Source organism: Platichthys flesus, chromosome 6 (assembly GCF_949316205.1).
Source record: "Platichthys flesus chromosome 6, fPlaFle2.1, whole genome shotgun sequence".
Classification (NCBI taxonomy): Eukaryota; Metazoa; Chordata; class Actinopteri; order Pleuronectiformes; family Pleuronectidae; genus Platichthys; species Platichthys flesus.
Genome location: NC_084950.1, coordinates 4,124,582 through 4,144,421, shown reverse-complemented (window position 1 = coordinate 4,144,421; position 19,840 = coordinate 4,124,582). Strand labels below are relative to the sequence as shown.

The window sequence follows — 19,840 nt, the reverse complement described above, 5'->3', positions numbered from 1 at the left end:
TTTGGTATCAAAGTGATTTTTCTATCTGCTTTATAATCTTGAAGCTTTTCTTGGATTGGATCAAAAGTTTCATCTTAAGATTCAGATGAAACTGTTTCTTTGCATCACCACCAGTGAAGGTTCCTCGGTGACTGAATACCTTTTAGCAAGAGGATTCTGTCATAGCCACAGAGACAGACTCGTGCACACATATACATACACGCACACATATACATACACACACACAAACTCACACACACACACAAAAGCCGTTATTAGTACTGGTGTAATTAATGGAGGGGCTGAAAGGAGCTCGGCGGGGGCGTCTGGTTCCTACAGATTAATCCAAACGCTTGCTTGACAAGCCAACACTCACACACACATGCACACACACACATGCCTTCTTACTTCTGCAAAGCAGTCTGGCTCTTAGCGCGTGTGTGTTTACTTTTGATAGAGGGATGAGGAAACTGGGAGGGGTGGGGGAATTAGTTGAAACTGGTAAATGACAGTGTTCCCAGAGACGGTGTAATGTAGATGATAAGACCCCTGCCTCCGCAGCCCCTTCTGCCCCCGCTGGCCTGACATCCAGTCCCACTTGCTGCATCGGGGAGATGCTGGGAGATGCAGCAATAAAGAGAGATTCTTCTAAAGCGTGCACTGGGATGGACTGGGACGATGAGAAAGATCCCTTATAGTGGAATAATATTATACAACTCAAACAAAACCTCCTGGTGGCCTGAGGGTCAGTTAAAACAAGGATTCACTAGATCTACAACAGAAGTATTTCTATATAAATATAAGTGTTGCTTTTTCAAAATAATACTTTTCTGTTCTTTCATATTTTGCTCCCTCTTCCCCTAACCCACAAGTAAAACACGTGCAAGCTCTCAAACACACGCGCGCCCACACAGAGTAATTTACTTCTGCACGCTGTGTCACATTCAGACGCACACACGGCAGCTCACACACTCGGAGAGAATCACACTGCCAAAAGCACAGGGCTGCTATCAGAGCTCGGGATGTGGCCTGTGATTTCAGCTCCGGAGTCTGGGGAGGGCTACATGTTGCTGAGCGAGAAAGTCGAGGGAGGCAAGGGGGGAGGGCGAGAGGGAGCACAGAAGAAAGAAATGAAATGAAATGATAAAACATGTTTTTCCCTGGAGGAGGAGTGGTTGAGATTGCAGAGTAATCCCACAGCTTGGCTGGATGCGTGTGCACTTGCATGCAGGGGGCTTGTGTACTCGGGTTCATCTGTGTTTATGTTTGCTGTTGTGTATATGGCTGTACAAGAGTGTATTAGTCTTATGTGTGTGTTTGTGAGAATGAAGGGAGTGTGTGTGTGTGTGTGTGTGTCTGAAGTGAGGGGCTGGACCACGGCTTTCTGGTTATTATTGAGGAGAAAGCTAAATTAAAAAACATGGACTAAAGAGTCCTTTTAAGTTCTATGGTGGAGACTCCTGGGAGCCAGTTTAGTAGGAGGGCATGAGACACACACACACACACACACTAACACACACATACACACACACTGAAAACCCACTGTCTACTGGGGGTAAACACACGCCACTCAAGATTTGCATGAGAGAGTTAATGTGTTCATGCATTTTGTAGCTTATTGTGTGTGTGTGTGTGATTGTGTGCGTGTCCCTGAGCAGAACCAATCAGCTCAGACATCAGCCATCTTGGTTGGGGGTGACAGACGGGGGCCATCTTGCCAGATATAGCTGTGATGTATTACTCTAAGCTTTGCATTAGCATGAAACAAACAAACAAACAAACAAATCCAGGCTTTATTTTTCTAATAAAGTTTGAAATGTAATGTCCCATTGACAGAAACCTTCCCAGTCTGTCAATACGTCTAAATATTGCTTCGTAAACACTGATATAAAAACTCATTTGTGAGTTTACTTTTCAAGTCTGGAGAATTTTAACAACTTCACTTGACAGAGAACTCGTATTTATTATCTCTTTACTTTTCCTCAACTTGTAATAAGGATGACAAAAAACTAAATCCTTCTTCTACTACTTGAAGGCTTTTATATTGTTGCAATGTCCAAAACAACTTTTCATTTACTTGGACAATATGTCTACGATCATATCATGAGCAAAACTCATAAAAGGATAAAAAGGGCTGAATGGTTTTCAGTGAGATGAAGTTTGCATCGACCTCCGGCTCATACAGCCTTTGTCTCTGCTGCTAATCACTTTCCTGAAATCATGTTTTCCTTTTTGTCTTTGAATAACACCTGTATGTCTGTGGTCTGCGGCCCAGCAGCCGTTTTGAGACACATCAGTAGTTAGTCGTGAATTCTCTGCAGAAACAAAAACACGCTGGTATCTGTAACGCTAACTATAAACTGTTGTAGCAAATGGGTCCCAGGTTAGCAGCTAGCTTCGGCCATAACACGGAATGGGTCCCAGGTGCGAGAGTGAAGCACCAAGTAATTCAGTGCCACTCTAGCAGAAGGCCTATAAAGAGGCGCCATTAATTTGAGTGGAAATTGAACAAACACACATACATTGGCACAGATCAATGACACATAAGTGTGTGTTCGCCCACTCAGACACGCACAGACCAAACACATCTGGTTCAGGCAATGCCACGACAATGTGCACGAGCCGCGCTGCTCAGCTGGTTGTGTGTCCTGATGACGACAGCAGTGTTACTCTGCTCCACAGCTCTGAGCCAGTGAGATGGCTCTGCTCTAAACTGGGGACACTCAGTGTAACTGTGTTCTCTTATATAAGTTGTGGTGGCCCCAGTTGTTTCCATTGGAGCTGTGAACGGCAGGTTTCATTGTGGAGGTGCCTCATCACGTTAACGTCTCCGGGCCGGTGACAGCTGTGGGGTCGTCTGGAGGTCGTCCGTCTCCACGTCCAACGCTTTCTCCTGAAGCTCAGATGAGTCGAGGAAATTACTTTAAATTTGGCAAAAACTGGACTCGCAGATGAACTGGCGGTGATCGAGGGTCAAAGGTCGAAGTCACCGTGACCTTAATAGTACTTTAATGAATTATAACATAATTAATGTGCTTAATCATTGGTAGACAAATGTCTAATTGGATAAAACAGTGAAGAGATGACATTTTATATCCAAAAGGTCAAAGGTCAGTTCCACTGTGATGAAGAGTTGATATCATATGTTGATTTAAAAAACAAAGGATTAGGCAAAAACGACGCATGAGCATGAAACTTTATGAACGGGTCAGAGGACTTCCAATTAGAGATTGGTTCAGATCTTGATCAGGTTCCAGAACCAGGAGGTTTTATTTTCCACTCTCTTTAACTTTGCCTGACGGGATGTTTTGGGGGTTTAAACAGATCTGTGGTGGATGCACTTGTAGTTTCATGAGGGGACTGTTGAGCCTCTGTGTACGTCTGCACTCTACTGAGCTCTACTGCTGAGGTACTCCACTACAGCGGCTCTTTCCAAAACTCACTGAGGTGTGTATTTATACTGCATAACACCTGCACATGTGAAGTGTGTCTACCACTTTTAGATCGTGAGCATCTATATCCTGTTTTTGTACAGTAAGTGTGAGAGAGAGAGAGAGAGAGCGAGCGAGTTGTGGAAGTGTCGATGGGTCTCAGTAGGAGTCAGAATGTGGAGCAGAGGCTCCCTGTGGAGCGGGGGAGCGGAAAAAACTCCTCCAGATCAAATGGAGAACATTCTCTGGCCTTGCTCTGCCACATGAACACACATAGACACACACACACACACACACACACACACACGCTTCCCATTAGGGAATCCCCAAAGCTATCTAACCAGCCACAACATTCCACGGTTGGGTCATTGTTTTGTGTTTAGAGCTTTTAAACTCGGTCACATTGTGTTTTCAAACTGCTTTTGTCTGTGCACACACTGTCCATCTTTAGTTGTGTGTTTATATAAAACCTGTCTGGTCCGTGTCAACAGTGTCCTCCCGCTCCTGGTAGGTGTGAGTGAGGAGGGCGAGAGATCGTTGAAAGATGTCAGTAAAATCCACTTGAGGACGAAGAGGATGTGATGAGGAGGAAGACTCCGAGTTGAAGAGAAAGCGGTCAGTCGGGGGGGAGACTGGCTCTGTCAGTGACAAATAGCAAGTCATTAACCCAGCTAGTCGCTTCGTAGATGATGCAGGTGGAAAAGTGGCTTGTGTGTGTGTGTGTGTGTGTGTGTGTGTGTGTGTGTGTGTGTGTGTGTGTGTGTGTGTGTGTGTGTGTGTGTGTGTGTGTGTGTGTGTGTGTGTGTGTGTGTGTGTGTGTGTGTGTGTGTGTGTGTGTGTGTGTGTGTGTGTGTGTGTGTGTGTGTGTGTGTGTGTATTCTCTTTTTTCTGAAGGTATTTGTGAGGTCTCTGTTAATTGGGCACATACATCTGCCCTCTCGTCTATTCACTTCCCTCGCTCAGTGGGGGAGCAGAGAGATTACTAGGGAGCCTGTCTAGCTCGGAGGGAGGGGGGGGGGTGAGACGGTGAAGGAGGAAGAGGAGTGGAGAAGAGGTAAAAGTTAGTATATATGGGGAGGAGGTGAGAGATGTGGGGGGGGTTGGGTGAAGTGGAAAAGGAGAAAAACCTGGAGCAGGGAGGAGAAGCGTGTCTGTTAGCGCCGGGGCCCTTGGGTGACTGGTTCGAGTCCCGCGGGACATCTCCCCACCGCTCAGCTCTCACCGTCTGTCGCAACCCGCTGTCACGCACACAAACACACACGCACACACAGACACACACATGCAGAGAACAACCCTCTCGAGCAGAGAACTACACACACACCTCGCTGCGTCTGTCGTCAGGATAGCAGCTGAGTCCTGTGAGGCCAAGACTCTTATTAAAACCACAGATCACTTTCTACAAGAGAGGAGGTGGGAGGGGGGGGGTGTAATCTGAAACAAAATTACAGACAGCCTCCTGCACTCTGGCCTGCCGTCTGTGTGTGTCTGTGTGTGTGTGTGTGTGTGTTTGGTTCAGTAGCTGCGATTGATTGACAAAATAAATATCATGCAGCTATTCATTTCCTTTTATGTTCGCTCCTTTTTTTTTTTTTTTACAGCTTTCATCCTCCTCTCCCTCCCTCTTGCCCTCCTCGTCGCCATGTGCCCCTCTTCCCTTTTTCTGCCCCCTCTTCTTCACACTTCCCTCCCTCCCTCCCTCCTTCCCCCTCTTCCTCCCTTCCTCCCCTCTGTGTCTCTGTACCCGGGGGTGGCCTGAAGATTCCTGTGCTAAGCCCTTGGCATACATACAAGTGCACAGCGCGCACACACACTCACACACACACACACACAGACACACACAGAGACACAGCTGGCTGCCGCTCAGGTTTTCCAGGGAGAGAGCAGGAGCCCGGCACCAGAGGAGAGGGGGATGGAGAGAGGGAGAGCAGGAGAAGAAGTGGAGGGTGGAAGGAGGCAGGGGGGGGGGGGGGGGGGTACAACATGCAGAGAGGGAGGGATGACAGGGAGTGGGTGAGACGGAGAGAGGGGTTGTTGTGAAGTCATTTTTCATCACGGGGTTCATTTTTCACTGCGGAGTTCTCCCACTCTCCACATCGCTCTTTTTCTCTTTATCTGTCCTCTCCTCCTCCCGCTCCCTTCCCTTGATCCCGCTTTGTCTCTCTTTATCTTCCCTTTTTCCTCCTCTCGTCCTTTCTCTCGCCCTCCGCTCGCACCCCCGCCACTACCCCTCTCTCGCTCTCCCTCTTGCCTAAACTCTTTCTATCCTCCCTCTGTCTCTCTCTCTCTCTTTCAGCCTAGTTTCTCCTTTATGAAATATGGATGGGAGCAGTTTTGGGCGCGCTGAGAGGTTTGCAGTCGGCGGGAGGGAGGGAGGGAGGGAGGGAGGAAGGAAGGGATGGAAGGAACTTGGGAACTGGTGAGGGAAGGAGGAAGGGAGCGAGTGAAAGAGAGAGAGAGAGAGAGAGAGAGAGAGAGAGAAGGGAGGGAGGGAGCCTGTGTCTCAGCAGACGTGCCTTGTGCATGCACCTAAACACCTCACTGAGCAATCTGTCAACATGTCAGCAACACATGTTTGGTAAAAAAAGAGCGAGAGAAAGAGAGAGAGAGAGAGAGAGAGAGCAGTTGGAAGGAGCGAGGAGAGGGTGAAAAAGCTCTCCTCCTCCAGTGGGAGTAATGGCTCCCACCAGGGCTCTGGAAATGCTTTGAATTCAGCAGATTTCTATTGCGGGGTCCTCCCCCGGGGGCGTCTTTTTACATTGCCTGCATCTCAGAAATTTGAGCCCGAGGACCCCTGGGGGCGTCCTTTCATAATGCCTGAAAATGTAGGGTTATATTGTGTGCTCTTCCCCATGGGGCTTTTATTAATACCTGTATTCACTGCCGCTGGAAATTACACAGGCGGTGCTGCAGGGGCCCGCGCTCGCTCCAGGAAGGGAGAAAGACTCTGCAGGGACTTTTTCTCTCTTCTCCTCTCTTTTCTCTTCCCTTCTTCCCCCCCCCAACTTTTCCCCTCCTTCTCCTCCCCTCTTTTCCCTCCTCTTCCTCCCTCTTCTCCTACTTTGACTCTCGTCCCTTTTCTCTTACTTAATGCAAGAGTGAAAAAGAAGAATTTGCCAAAAGACACAAAAAGTGTGTGTGTGTTGTGTGTGTGTTGTGTGTGTGTTGGCACCAGCTCACCCCCTTGTATTCAGTCCTACTTTGCTCAGAGGAAAAGAAACACTCGATTAAAAATGTAACTTCCCTCTTCTTTCGCTCTCATCTTCCCCCTCTCCTTCTCTCTGTCCTTGTGTGCCTGTGTGTAGATCTTGTGTAGTGTAAATATTTGTGTGTGTCTGTGTGTGTGCATGTAGATAGGAAAAAGCCTAACTCTATAGTCCGGCGCAGTGTGTGTGATTTTTCTCTCGCTGTGTAAGGTGCAGAGACGAATCTCTCTCCAAACATTAATTATAATTCTTCAGCCAAAGGGTCTGCAGCTTCTCTGTGTGTGTGTGTGTCTGTGTGTGTTTGTGTGTTTCTTGATCAAATATTTACACAGTCAGATTATAGAAATATACATTTACATATCCTTGAATAAATAACAGTTGTCTGCTCTCCCTCGTCAGACGTTGGATCTTAGATTTGGATGCAGTGTGTGAGCTTCAGTCTGGACTGGACTTTGCATCTCATCCAGAATGTGACCGGTCGACCTCCAGATGCACTCGAGTGATGAAAGTGTAGCTTGTTGCAGGTTTTGGATTTTTCTGAATAATTTCAGTCCAATAGATACTCATCTGTGTGTCACGGTTTATTTACACTGATCTTTTTTAACCGGTCAGAACTTTAAACTTTAGCCTTGCAAATGAAGAGTTTTTTTGTCAGAAACTCAAGTTACGTTTCCTCTGTCACCAGATTAATTCATATTTTCATTTATTCATTCAGTTTATATGCTATTTCCTAGTCTAGATTATAAACTGATGCAATTAATCAGTAGCTGTACTGTAGTAGCTGAACTTCAACAACTTACTTCTAAACTTGACTAGGTTTCAGAAGAGTCCGTTTATATATTAGTTCCTCAACATGCTCAATATGTTTAAAATCTGTGCGGGATGTTAAACTTGCTTCTCAATAATAACTTGCTCATAATGCATCATATCTTGAATTGCCTTCACATTATATAGAATGTTGTGTATTTTAAGAAAAACTGAAATATCCCTAAACTGTAAAATTACCAAATCAACCCAAACACAAATAGAGAAATCACCTCATGTTGTAAAGGTTTAATTTATTCTTTTGTTTTCCAAATTCCAAAGGCGTTGAGTACAGTCACTTTGCCTAATTCCATTATTACAGACATACCCCCCCCCCCCCCCCCCCGACCCCCTTGAACTGAAAGCACCCAACTCTGATCCCTGACATGTTTTGAATGTCAGGCATTACTCATTCTGAGCAACTTGTCAAAGATTCCATTTTATGTTTTGTTTTTACCAGCCTCTCATTGTCAGAATCAGTTTTGTCTGTCGAACAAACACAGACGTGTTCCCCGAGGTTCAGCATCAAGCTGTGTGATGTGTTGATCCAAGGCAACAAATAACCCTGAGTGAATTTCTAATTACAAACACACATATATTCACTTCTGGAACAGATAATAATGCTATTTAAAAAAACAAAATAATAACTTAGCATGTTATTAACAGCAGCTCATTCATGCAGTATCCTAAGAGGCACGTGTCAGTAAAGTGCAATGCTACAACCACATAAAACACACATCCTGGTGTCATGATGTCTGGTTTTTGTGCGACTCGGAGCTCGGCACAATGGAAAGTGAGATCGGGTGGAAGCAGCAGCAGTTGTTGACACCACAGGGAACCTGGAGGAAATGGCCCTCAGGTAAATGCTGTGGAAGTGGAGGGATGGGACTCGAACAGATAGCAACAGTGACAGAGACCGAGCTGAGTCCTACGTTTAAAGGCTTAAGACTGAAGCCCCTTTACCACAGGAAACAAAGAAAACACATTATTACCCGTGAACATCTGTCCTCTGTGTGAAATGATACAACCTGTGTTCTTTCCTGGGTCAAATGACTCTGTTGTCGGTCCAGCGGCGGTGATTTCACACTCGGGTGGACACGCTAATGTTTGCCTCTTTTTTCCCCATGAATATTACATGGAACTTGCATGTACGCGTTTTAGGCTTCAATGGAAACGCTGGTGACGTTGAAGGTGCATGGTGGTTTCTGTTGCGTTGTGTTTCATGCGGTAGTACTAACGGCTAGCATTGCACGAAAGCCGGCTTTGTTTTCGATTCCCGAGCATGAAACCTTAGCGTGTGACGTCTTTTGGAGCAACAGCCATGCCAGGTAGCTGCTACCCACAATGCAAGGCAGCATACAACTGTGTTTCAAAAACACCCAACTTCATGTCTCACCTTCATAGGAGCAGGAACAGGCCTTCTCTTTTCATTAAAGGGGTTTATCCACATTTAAAGGGGATGTTAGTCACACAAGCTCAGCTGACACGGCAGCAGAATGAAGCCACGGCACCACTTGAGTTTCAATCCCCTGTTTGCACTGGCTTACTGTTCGTTCTTTTCTCTCTTGGTTGGTCATAATCCTACCACACGTTGCTGGTGCCGAGAACCTGAGGTCTGTCTGCTGCAGCACAGGGCTTTGCTCAAGGGCACATCGGTACAATAGAGTTTAGTTGATGGTTAAGTCTAACAAGTGTCATGGGCAAATTACGTTATGGAGCCAGTTGTCCTCAATGGTGGCGTTAAAACAGATTTTTAAAGAATCCGTTATGTTGCGTTGTTCAATTTGACCATTTCCACAACATCTGTTATTGCGGTAAAGGTTTTTTGTTGCACCCAGTAAACAAAAACAAGTGTTGTATTGATTTTCTTTTTCTTCAAGGCCACAAAAAAACTCCTGTGGCGTGAAGCTCCGCTCGGTCACCGAGGTTTTTAGAGATGTTTAATCCCAAACGCTGTGTTTTCACATGTTGGAGTGTTTTTGTTTGTTTCTCTATAATTGTATTAAGTTTGGGGAATGTAGCCATGTGCACGCATATTGTGTGAGTGCGTGTGTGTGTTTAAGTATCTGCCCCGGTGTGTGTCTGTGTGTGTGTGTGAACAGTCCAGATAGAGTTGTCATGGGGCCATGTGGGGGCCTCCTGTGTGTCTATGTGAGGGGGGGGGGGATGTCTGGGTAATGAGGAACAGGCCATTCCCTTGGATTCCTGCACCCCTGCCAACTACCAGGACCCCCAGAACCTCCACCCGCCTTCTCTTTTCTCCCCCCCACCCCCACTCGCCTCCCCCCTGCCGACACCTGGGACTCTCCTCCTCCCGGTTTCTTCCTCTCTGCCGCTTCTTTCTCTCTTCCCATGTAGAACGTGCCACCTCCCTCCATTTGATACACCTTCCCTCTCTCCCTTGCTCCCTCTTTTACTTTCTTTCCTCCCTCTTTCTCACCCTCCTCTCCTTCTCGGAAACACACAGACCACAATGACGGCTTCCTCTCCTCTCCTCCCTCCCTCCCTCTTCGCCGTCCCTCCCTGCTGTGTCCTCAAACTCAAAACTGACCGCATCCCTTCCTTTTCGTCCCCCGTGTCTCTCTCTCTCTCTCTTTCTCTCTCCTCCTCCCCCCTCCTTCCACTCTCTCCCCATCTTCTCTGTTCCCGGTGGAGCTGGCCCCAAAGCTCTGATCCCTTCCTCCATGCCCCCGAACCCCCCCACTGTGCCCTCCCAAGACACACACGCACGCACATACACACACATACACACACATGCACACGCACCCTGTGGCGACTGGCCCCAGAGCAGCCCCTGTTTGTCTCCCTCCCTCTGTTTTTCCACTCGTTCTTTCTCTCTTTCCTCACCACTGTCTCCCACACCCCGTTTGATGCCTCGGATTTGTTTTGCACTTAAACTATTTTCTTACGTTTTAGTGTTTTGAAAGCAGACGTTTATTGCACTGTATTTCTTTTTTGTGTACTATTGTATTTGTGTGTCCCTTGAGGTTGTAAGTTGCACTTAACAACACAAGCACCGCTACTGGTGGTTGTGTGTATTTAGAGTACATCTGTATATAACCAGATCATCAGAAGTAGCTGGGAACTTCCTCACCATCTTGTTTTCCTTGTATTAATTGAAGTATTTTTATTAGTAGAAGGTCCAATATTTACAATCTATATTTGCCACGTGGATTAGAGCAGCGCTGATGCTTTACTGTAATGGAATGAGTGAGATCTCTCTTTAATCCTTTTCTATCAACTGCAGATTTTGAATTCATGGTTCTAAACACATTGTAGTTGTCTATGTATATTGAATTTACTATAATAACTTCTTGCATTATGTTGAATACAAAGACACACACACACACACACACCATTTTCAGTCACAGACAGCGGTGGCAAAGGTCAGTGTACCACAGGGAGAAGGCCTATAATAGTTTTAACCCAGCGCTCAGGTGTGACTCGCCTTTGTCCAGCCAAATGTCAGAGAAAAGCACAACTCCAGGGAGAGAGGGAGGGAAGAGGGAGGGAAGAGGGAAGGAAGGACGGAGCCGAATCAAGAGAGAGCGAGTCGGAGAGAGAGAGGAAATGCAGCAGAGGGAAAGTGAGATTCATGAGGACTCTTCTTTAGAGCAGATTGAAGAGACACTCAATCGGCTGTTGGAGAGGATATATCAGATTTGGCCTCTTTTCTTAATAACTTAACCAGGAAGCTGTTTTTGTATCTAAATAAAATCACTGACTTCTTGTTTACCGACTGACCGCCTCGCCTGTTCCGCAGCACTGACTGTTTTTGCCAGGCTGTGCGTCCGGCCCCTGGTAATGTGGGGGCTGGGAGCCCTGCTCTGCTCTGCTCTCTCCCCGCCTCAAGAGCTCCCTAGGGGGGCAGCAGGACCAGAACTCTGCCAGCCTCTCTCTCACACTCCCATTTACCCCCCCTCACCCCCAGTGCCGAACACACATGCACACACACACTGACGTCAGCTGCTCTAGGGCCTTCTCCCCTGGGTGCTACCAGAACCCTTTGTTTCCCTCCCCCTCCCTGTTCCCTCCCAGGCTCCCTCCTCTCCATCCCTTCTTCCACCCCTCCTCACTCCTCTCCCTGTCCTTTGTCCCTTGAAATAGCTGTCCTGCTTACTGCCTGATTGGAATTCACTGCACTGTTGGAAGTCACAGGGGAGGGCCATTGTCAAGTGTGTGTTTGTGAGGACATGTATGTGTGTTTTTTTTTGTGAAGTTAGCGCGATTGCGTGCAGATGTCTTGTGCATGTGAAGCTTTTGTGTGCAGGTATGCATCAGGAATATGAGGAGTAGATTAACGACTGTAAAGTTGTGTGTGAGGTACAAAACATATTTTTTATAGAATCATGCCAAAGGAGAGATTGTTGTGTTTATTGAAATATAATCTCTGTATAATATAAGACCCAATAAACCACATCACCAACATGTCTGCATAACACTTGGTGAAGAAGTAGCCTACCTGGTAAACTACCAAATGAGTGTATGATCAGTTTTATGCTATTGGAGCAGCTCTCACTTTGGAATATGCATTAAAATACCAACACATAAACACCTGCACAATTTGACTTCGACTTGGGTCAAATTTCTTACATGATAAATTCCTGACTGACCAATCACCTGCTGTTATAAGTGTTTTATCTAATATCTGGTTGCCAGCGTTTAACAGCATTTTTTTTTCTGATCTGCATCAACCTAGTAATTTAGCTATTTTCTTCAAATTTGGCAAAAAACGGGACCAAATGATCGACTGGGCCGATCTCTAATACGTAGTTTATATTGTTCTGATATGATTTCACATTATACATGATGGAATGCATGTCTGTGTGTGCAGTATTTGAAATGCAAAATTAAACATTTTGCATGTAAGATTTTTGCAATGTGTCTTCTGGGTGGAAGGGAAATGTGTGTGTCTCGCTGTGTGTGTGTTTGTGTGTTCATGCGTGTTTCTGCTCTCTGCGTGAATCCTTGAATTGGGGTTAAGAAACAAGAGAATTCCTCCCTCGTATTCCCTCCGTTCCTCTCCTCCCATCTCAGTCTTTGTCTCTCTCTTTCCCACCCGTGCAACTGGGATGTCTTGAAATATTAACCAATATGCTCTTCATTTTTCAAATATGATAGAAAACACACTGCTAAATAAGTCAGGAGCACGGCCCGCTGAGGAGCGCAGCGAGTCGGGGCACACAAATACACAACAAAACAACACAAACAACCACAATGAAGGATAGGGGGAAGGAGGAGAGGGACACAACTCTTGTACTGAATTGTCCATCCATCCATCCCAGTTGGGTTTGTGTATTTATGTATGTGTGTGTGTGTGTGTTTGGGGGTTTAAAGTCATGTGTGTGGGTGGGGGGGGGGCTCTGTGACTGACCAGAGCTGTTTTCTCAGATTGTTTGTATCAGATGCTTTTGTGATCTATGGAAATGCACTGTTGTGTGTTTGGTGTGGGTGAGAGGTGGCTCATGGGCAGAGTGTGAAGGACACAGGATGTAAACGTCATCATCATCATCATCATCATCATCTTCACGCCCTCTCGCTGTCACTTTAAACTGAGTCCACTTAACGGGGACATATCATCCTCACGTACTGTGTCATGCTACAGTAACAGATCTCTATAACAACTGTTATGTGACAGTTTTACAGCTCGTCCAATATAAAGAGATAAATCATATATTTAAACATCAATATGAGCATTTCTAGAAACATTTATATCAGGATTGTAATTAAATGACTAAACCAATAAGCCGGTAATGGGTCGAACATTTATCAAATTAAAATGTGCTGATGTATTTCTGGTCCATGCTATTCACGGGTAGTGTTCACGCTGCAGTTCAGATGGATTTAAGACGTTTCCATATTTGTTTGGGACAAATCAGAACCTTTTTATTTACGTAAAGTTCAAGAGCAGGAAATGAGCAGAATGGCTCCAGTTCACTTTCCAGTGAAACGGCTTCCGACACTTGCCTCCTCCTGGTTGGTCCAGATAGGTTCAGGCTCTCAGTGCATGTGTGAAAGTGATGTGGGGCTTTACCTCGGCCGTAGAAAGTCCGCTGCTTGAGTAATGCCCCCCCCCCCCCCCCCCCCTCTGGGAGATGCACGGCTAAGTCGGCCTTTATCCCGCTCTCCCGTCACTCTCTCTGTTCACGGGATAGCGCTGGGTCTTGATGGGGGGAATGATGGGAATGGTGGGTAGAGGGCATTAGGGGGTTTAGGGTGGCAGGGTGACTGGATATTTCTTTCCCCTGTCGGCTGCCAAACCACGCGGCCTGCGAATGAGCAGATAAAATTCCGCGAGTGTGAATTTGAGCAGCGAACTCCTCGGGCCTGTGCACAGAGATTTGTATGCACCATCGTTTTCAGTGCATGTGGATATTTGGTGTGTGTGGGAGTTTTCCCACAGAGACTAGTGTGTGTGTGTGTGTGTGTGGGGGGGGGGGGGGGGGGGGGGGGCAGTGACAGCTGCAGAGGGGGGCCGGGTGGGCTGACTGCTCACTGGCTGATAAGGGGGGGGGGGGGGGAGACACTACAAGAAGACTAATAATTCTGCAGTGCAACACGCACACTCGTGAACACACAGAAGCTCATAGAAGAGATGCGGTGTGAGGAAAAGTTAAGGAAAGCTAGAAGGGGCTGTGGGACACTCTGTGATGTGTGTGTGTGTGTGTGTGTGTGTGTGTTCAGTACACGTGGAGATTCACAGTGTTAAGAGAATCTTTGAAACTCAACAGACCAAACAGCTGCAGACAAATCTTTAGGTTTTTGAACACACATGGCAGGTCCACTGTGTTTCAGGGGCTTTACATTTAAAATCTGTTCTATTATGTACTGACTCAAATCTGTGGTTTTTAAAATAGACTTTTATGGAATTAACCTTCCTCAACCTTCCCTCTGGTCCCTCTACTCACATTTACATTTCGGTTTATAATAAAATACATTTAGAGAAAATGAGTATGGGTGTGAAAACGTATTAATCTCACTTTGGTTCCTTATCTTTGTGTTTGTGAAGTTTAATTTCCTGTAACATTCACAAGCAGAGACAGATTTGATTCTACTCTCCGAGATGTTTTGACACTTGATAGCAGCAGAACGACGAGTGTGACTGACGCCATTAACAGCGGCTCTGTTACTCTGCGACAGCATCATAACATCAGGACTGTCCATGTTATTAATGTCACAGATTCTTCAACACGCCATGACGTGTTGAATGTCTGCCTTTTAAACAAAGGTCGGTATCAGTAACTGGATCTTTACAGCTCCAAACCAAAGATGAGTGACACGTCTCTACTTCCCCTGTCCCCCCCCCCCGCCCAGAAAGGAAGACTAAATATCGTGGATGTGAACGCTGCCATCTTGAGCCAGTCAGTCGCAGCTGTCAGGATGTCTCGAAATTTATTTATTACGTCCAATTCCTCGTTCAAACTGAACTCACCAGAAAACACTTGAACACTTTTCTGCCTAAAGCATATCTTTGCGAAAAATGTCTTTTTACTTCACTTCAACTTTTTTGTTCGGCACTTGTCCCATCTGTTAACATGGAGGAGGCAGCGTTTAGGACTTATACTGCAGCCGGTCACCAGGGGGCGATCAAGACGCTTTTGTGGGAGCCGTCACGTCGTCCCTCTTTAAATTCTCTGTCATTTCATTAAATAATAATTCAGTTGCATTTGAAATACAGGCGTCTGATGTGCACAATACAAAATATTTAACCAGCGTCCGACCCAGTCAGTCCACTCCACCGTCCACAGACTCAGCTTCTCGTAACAGACAAAATCCGTCTCCATTAAATCTGTTCCAGCACCATAATGTGTTTTTCCTCCTCTTTCCTGATGTAATAATAGCCCCACCAGTCCTTAATTATTCATATTTTAGTAATACAATCCAAGTTAACGGTTCAAACATCAGTACATAATAAAACTCCTGAGGCTTCGCTTTTAATTTAATTCCTCCGTTTAAATTAATTTTGGGGCATGCTTGTGCTTTTAGCTTGCTCCTTTGCGGAGGAGGAGGAGGAGGGGGGGGCTGGGTAAAGATGTGGAGGAAAGGATGGAGGGAGGGAGAGAGAGAGACAGAGAGGGATTGGAGGAATGAGGGCTGCACACACACACACACACACACACACACACACACACACACACACGGATCCTCCTGCAGGTGGAGAAAAGTCGTACAGGTGTCTGCTCATGGTGGGGGGGGGGGGGGGGGCTTCAGATTAATACTGAGGTTAGAGAGACATAGAGGGGAAAAGGAAGTTTCTCTCGGACAATACTTAAACATGGAAGGAAGTACACAAATGCACACAACCGATAACACAACAATAAATACTTTTTCTTCCATTCATGATAAAGAGCATTGATTCTGAGGATAAACAGCTGCTACCAGTGTCGGTTTCTGGCCTTGAACAAATTGAACTGATCGAATATCATATTGTTTTTATTATAAGTATCTCTATCTTTCTATCTTTCACTGTGTGCCTTCCACTTAAAAATATGTATTGCGTAATTATATAGGCAATGTTGTGCCTAATAAAGATAGCACTTTGGAAAGGCAAACATTTTTAATGTGGGATAGATGGACAATTTCCAGAGAACTGAAAAACGGCCAAAACAGCCCACGAATCTCTAAAAGTCATCTTCCTTCTTATTGCTGAATGGAGTTTCCCAGCTAAGGCTTCCTACATGATGATTCCTGTATAACCAGTGTGACAATAACCAGCTTGACGTTTGGAGTCTAGTTGTTGGAGCTGTAGCAAAAGGACAACCAGGTTAAGTGCAGCTGAACCCTGAGAGATGGGGGGGGGGGTAATAAGTAGGTGAAGAGAGAGAGACTGGAGGAGGGATGGAGGGATTCACCGACACATGGGTTGGGATGGAGGGACAAACAAAAAGGGGAGGAAGAGAAAGAGATTAGCTGGGGGGTGGGGGGGTGTCCTCTCCAAAGGCATGAAAGCACAATGAACCCCAGTCAGTCAAAGAGGTATTTCCATCTCTCTGCTCTCACCGCTCTATTAGACTGTCTGTGTCCTCTGTCAGTGTGTGTGTGTGTGTGTGTCTATGTTCAGCTGCATGTCTACAGCTATGTGTGTGTGTCTGTGTGTGTGTTTGAAGTCAGTGTGGCGCTGTACAATAGTTTGTGTCCCAGAGCAATCCACTTTTCTGCTGCAGAGACCGGCCCAGTCAGTGGTCTCCATTGATCTGCCCCCCTGCCCCGCAGACACTACTGATCCCTGTGTTTGTGTTAGTGTGTGTGTCTGTGCGTGTGTGTGTGTGTGTCACATTTCCGTGCATGAGCTCATGTGTACGTATTGTAGATGTGACTTTATGACCCGTCCATTGCTCATTCAAAGTGTTATTTCTTCACTTTGCATTTAGAAAACTTCATCTCTCACTTTTATTTTATTATTTTATTTACTTGTGCTCCTTGCTGGTGAGTGACGTGCTGAACCTGGTGAAACCGGTTAAATCCCTATAAACAGTTTTCTCATTGGCCAATGTCATACCTGGCATTCCATTGGTTGGGACATGTTTACAGGGTCATTATATAAAAATGTAAGAATGAGAGGAAAAGTTTGTGGGCGCGGAGTGAGAACACAACACAGGACGTGAGTGCAGACAAACAGAATAATACATAAATCAGAGTGATGTCCCTCAATTAAAAGACCACATGAAGGTGGGATTTGTGTTGTTTTGTCTGGATCTGTGTGTGTTTGTATGTGTGTCCTTCTTGTTTTTTTTCCTGTGTGGGACATGACAGTGGTGAGGTTGTTTGTGTGTGTGTGTGGAAGAGAGCAATTTCCCCTCACAACTCCCCTTCATTCCACAGCCATTCTTGGGCTACCTATACACATGCTCACACACACACCGACACACACTAACACGTACACACAAACACTCAGCTTGGCGGATGTAGGCTGTAATTACGGGACCCCCTGGCCTCTCTTTCTGTCTTTCTCCCTCTCTGCCCTTCCGACCTCTCCCCCCCTTTGATCTGTTCCATGTCACCCGCACACACGCACACACACACACACACACACACTCGCAAAGACACACACACTTTTTTCCTACCCAATCCACCTTTGTTTCTGGGTGTGCGTCCCTCCTTGTGTGTGTCTGAGCGCCGCTCTTTGTTGCAGCCAGTGTGTGGTCTTTAATTCGCACAGGAGCCTCTTTTCTGGATGGTTTATTTTGAAAACCTCTCCTTCTCCGCTGTCACCCTGAACTAGATACTTGGGGATTATTTCCTTTCTGACCCGAGGTTGTGTGTGTCTGTGTGTGTGTGTGTCTGTGTGTCTGCCTTTACCGTATGTCTCTTTATCGGTTTGCATTTTTATGACTAAACTACAGAAGGAAAAAGGCCATTTGTTGAGTGTGTGAGGTGTCAAACATCAAGTTCTCTCTTTCTCATGCACACACACGCACACACACACACACACACACACACACACACACACAGATTTCACCATTTACAAATGACACAATAGCAAATGAGTCTGTAAATTGAATCTGAATGTTCCTTAATATTTCGGCATCCTCATTTCGGTTGAGATGACAGTTGCCAGTGCTTGTGTGCGTGCGTGTGTTCATGCACTTTCATTTCATTCTGAATATTGTGTGAGTGTGTGTGTGTGTTTGTTTGTGTGTGTGTCCCTATCCCTGTGTGCATTCTCTCTCTCTCTCTCCATCTCTCGTGCCGTCTGTGCCTCTAATCCCTGAGTGTGTCACTAATGGCAGGTCCAGGTGTTCTGCACTGCTCTGCTCCTCCCATGGGGACTTCTCGTCAGTGTGTGTGTGTTTGTGTGTGTGTGTGTGTGAGTGTGTGTGAGTGTGTGTGCATGTATTCCTCTCTTTTTGGAGTTGTGAGTAGGGGGCTGTTCAGAATCCTGTCCTCCAGAAGGGAAGGGAGAGAAGGGGAGCGGTGGGCAGGAGGTACCCGCCTCTCGCAGCTTGCTCTTGCTCTTCCCCTGGGCACAGGACCCCCCTCCATCATCCTCCCCCGGGACTCCAGGAGCCTCTCTCCCCATCTATCTCTCTCTCTCCCTCTCTCTCTCTCTCTCTCTCTCTCTCTCTCTCTCTCTCTCTCCCTCCTTTCGTCTCCTGCTCTCTCCGTCTTTCCTCACATCCACCTCCCGGGCCGCTTATATCCCTGAACCGCCTCTGTTCCTGCTCTATGTGGGCTTTGCAAGTGGGTAGTGTGGTTATTAGTATTTGCACTGCATATAAAAATAATTGTTTTGTTTGTTTACCGGTTTATATATGTGTTAACAGTGTGTTATGTTTTGAGCAGCGAGCACCAGCTGCTTACATCACTTATTTATAGGTCCCACGTATGCGTAGGTGAGTGTTGGAGGACTTGTGTGTGTCTGTGTGTGTGTGTGAGAGAGTGTGTGAGTAATATTGTTGATACATCATCAAATCAATCACATCCAGTTGTAGTGGATGCAGTTTGTTTGAATGATGAATGCACACACCACCTTATACGAGGGTCTTGCTAAATGCTAATTATCTGTTATTATTCACAAGGTGGCACTAATACCTCTGAAATATAACTCCGCTGATATTATTCATAACTGTATGTGGATTATTGCAGTTCTGTGAGTACTTCCGTGGGTATTTCAGTAAACATCCAAGGGCCTCCTTTTGTGCGTCATAAGTGTGTGTGTGTGTGCGCTTTAGTGAAGGTATGTGAAGTGTGTGTGTGTGTGTGACTCAGGTGAATGTGTTTCTAGGTTAGTGAGCAGTCTTCCACCAAACCTCATTCTTATAAATAGATGATACAGCCGCCGGCTTGCACACGATGGGACCACACCACCATGTATGTATATGTGTGTCTGTGCTTGTGTGTGTGTGTGTGTGTGTGTGTGTGTGTGTGTTGACTTCCAGGAAGCATGTGTGCATATGCGGTGTACTGTATGTGTGTGTTGGCATGGTGTTGTTGTTTATCCAACGCTTTGCCTGACAGCTGGTTCTCATTTCTGAGCGAACAAACAGCAGAGAGAAGAGATGGACAGAGATGGAGGAGAGAGAGGGAGAGAGAGAGAGAGAGGGGGCCGAAGGAAGATTTGGAACCATGAGCAGTGAGCCTCACGGTTTAAGTGATGAGTTCTATGTGTTTTGTATGAAGGTGAGAAAGAGAGGAGGGAAACGTTCAGAGGAAATCGAGATGTGGAGACTTAAAAAAACGACTTTGAGAAGAGAGAGGATGAGAAAGCAAGGGAAGAGGACGAGTAAGAGGAAGCAGATGCCAGCCCTCCTCTACCACATGGTGTATGTTTGTGTGTTTGTGTGAGAGAGACAGACTGTGTGTGTGTTGTTATGTCCACGTCTTCTGGCTTTATGGAAGCATTTTGTAGTATAATATATAAATGACATTATTACCAAAACTCAACTTAATTACCAGCAACGATTTATAATCAGTCAGTTTTAT

General features: G+C 46.0%; 1 protein-coding gene across 1 annotated transcript in view; it reads left to right on the top strand.

Annotated features, from left to right (window-relative positions):
* Positions 1-19,840, top strand: part of znf423 (zinc finger protein 423) — a 127,208-nt gene that overhangs the window by 32,863 nt on the left and 74,505 nt on the right. The gene's annotated exons all lie outside the window — the stretch shown is intronic.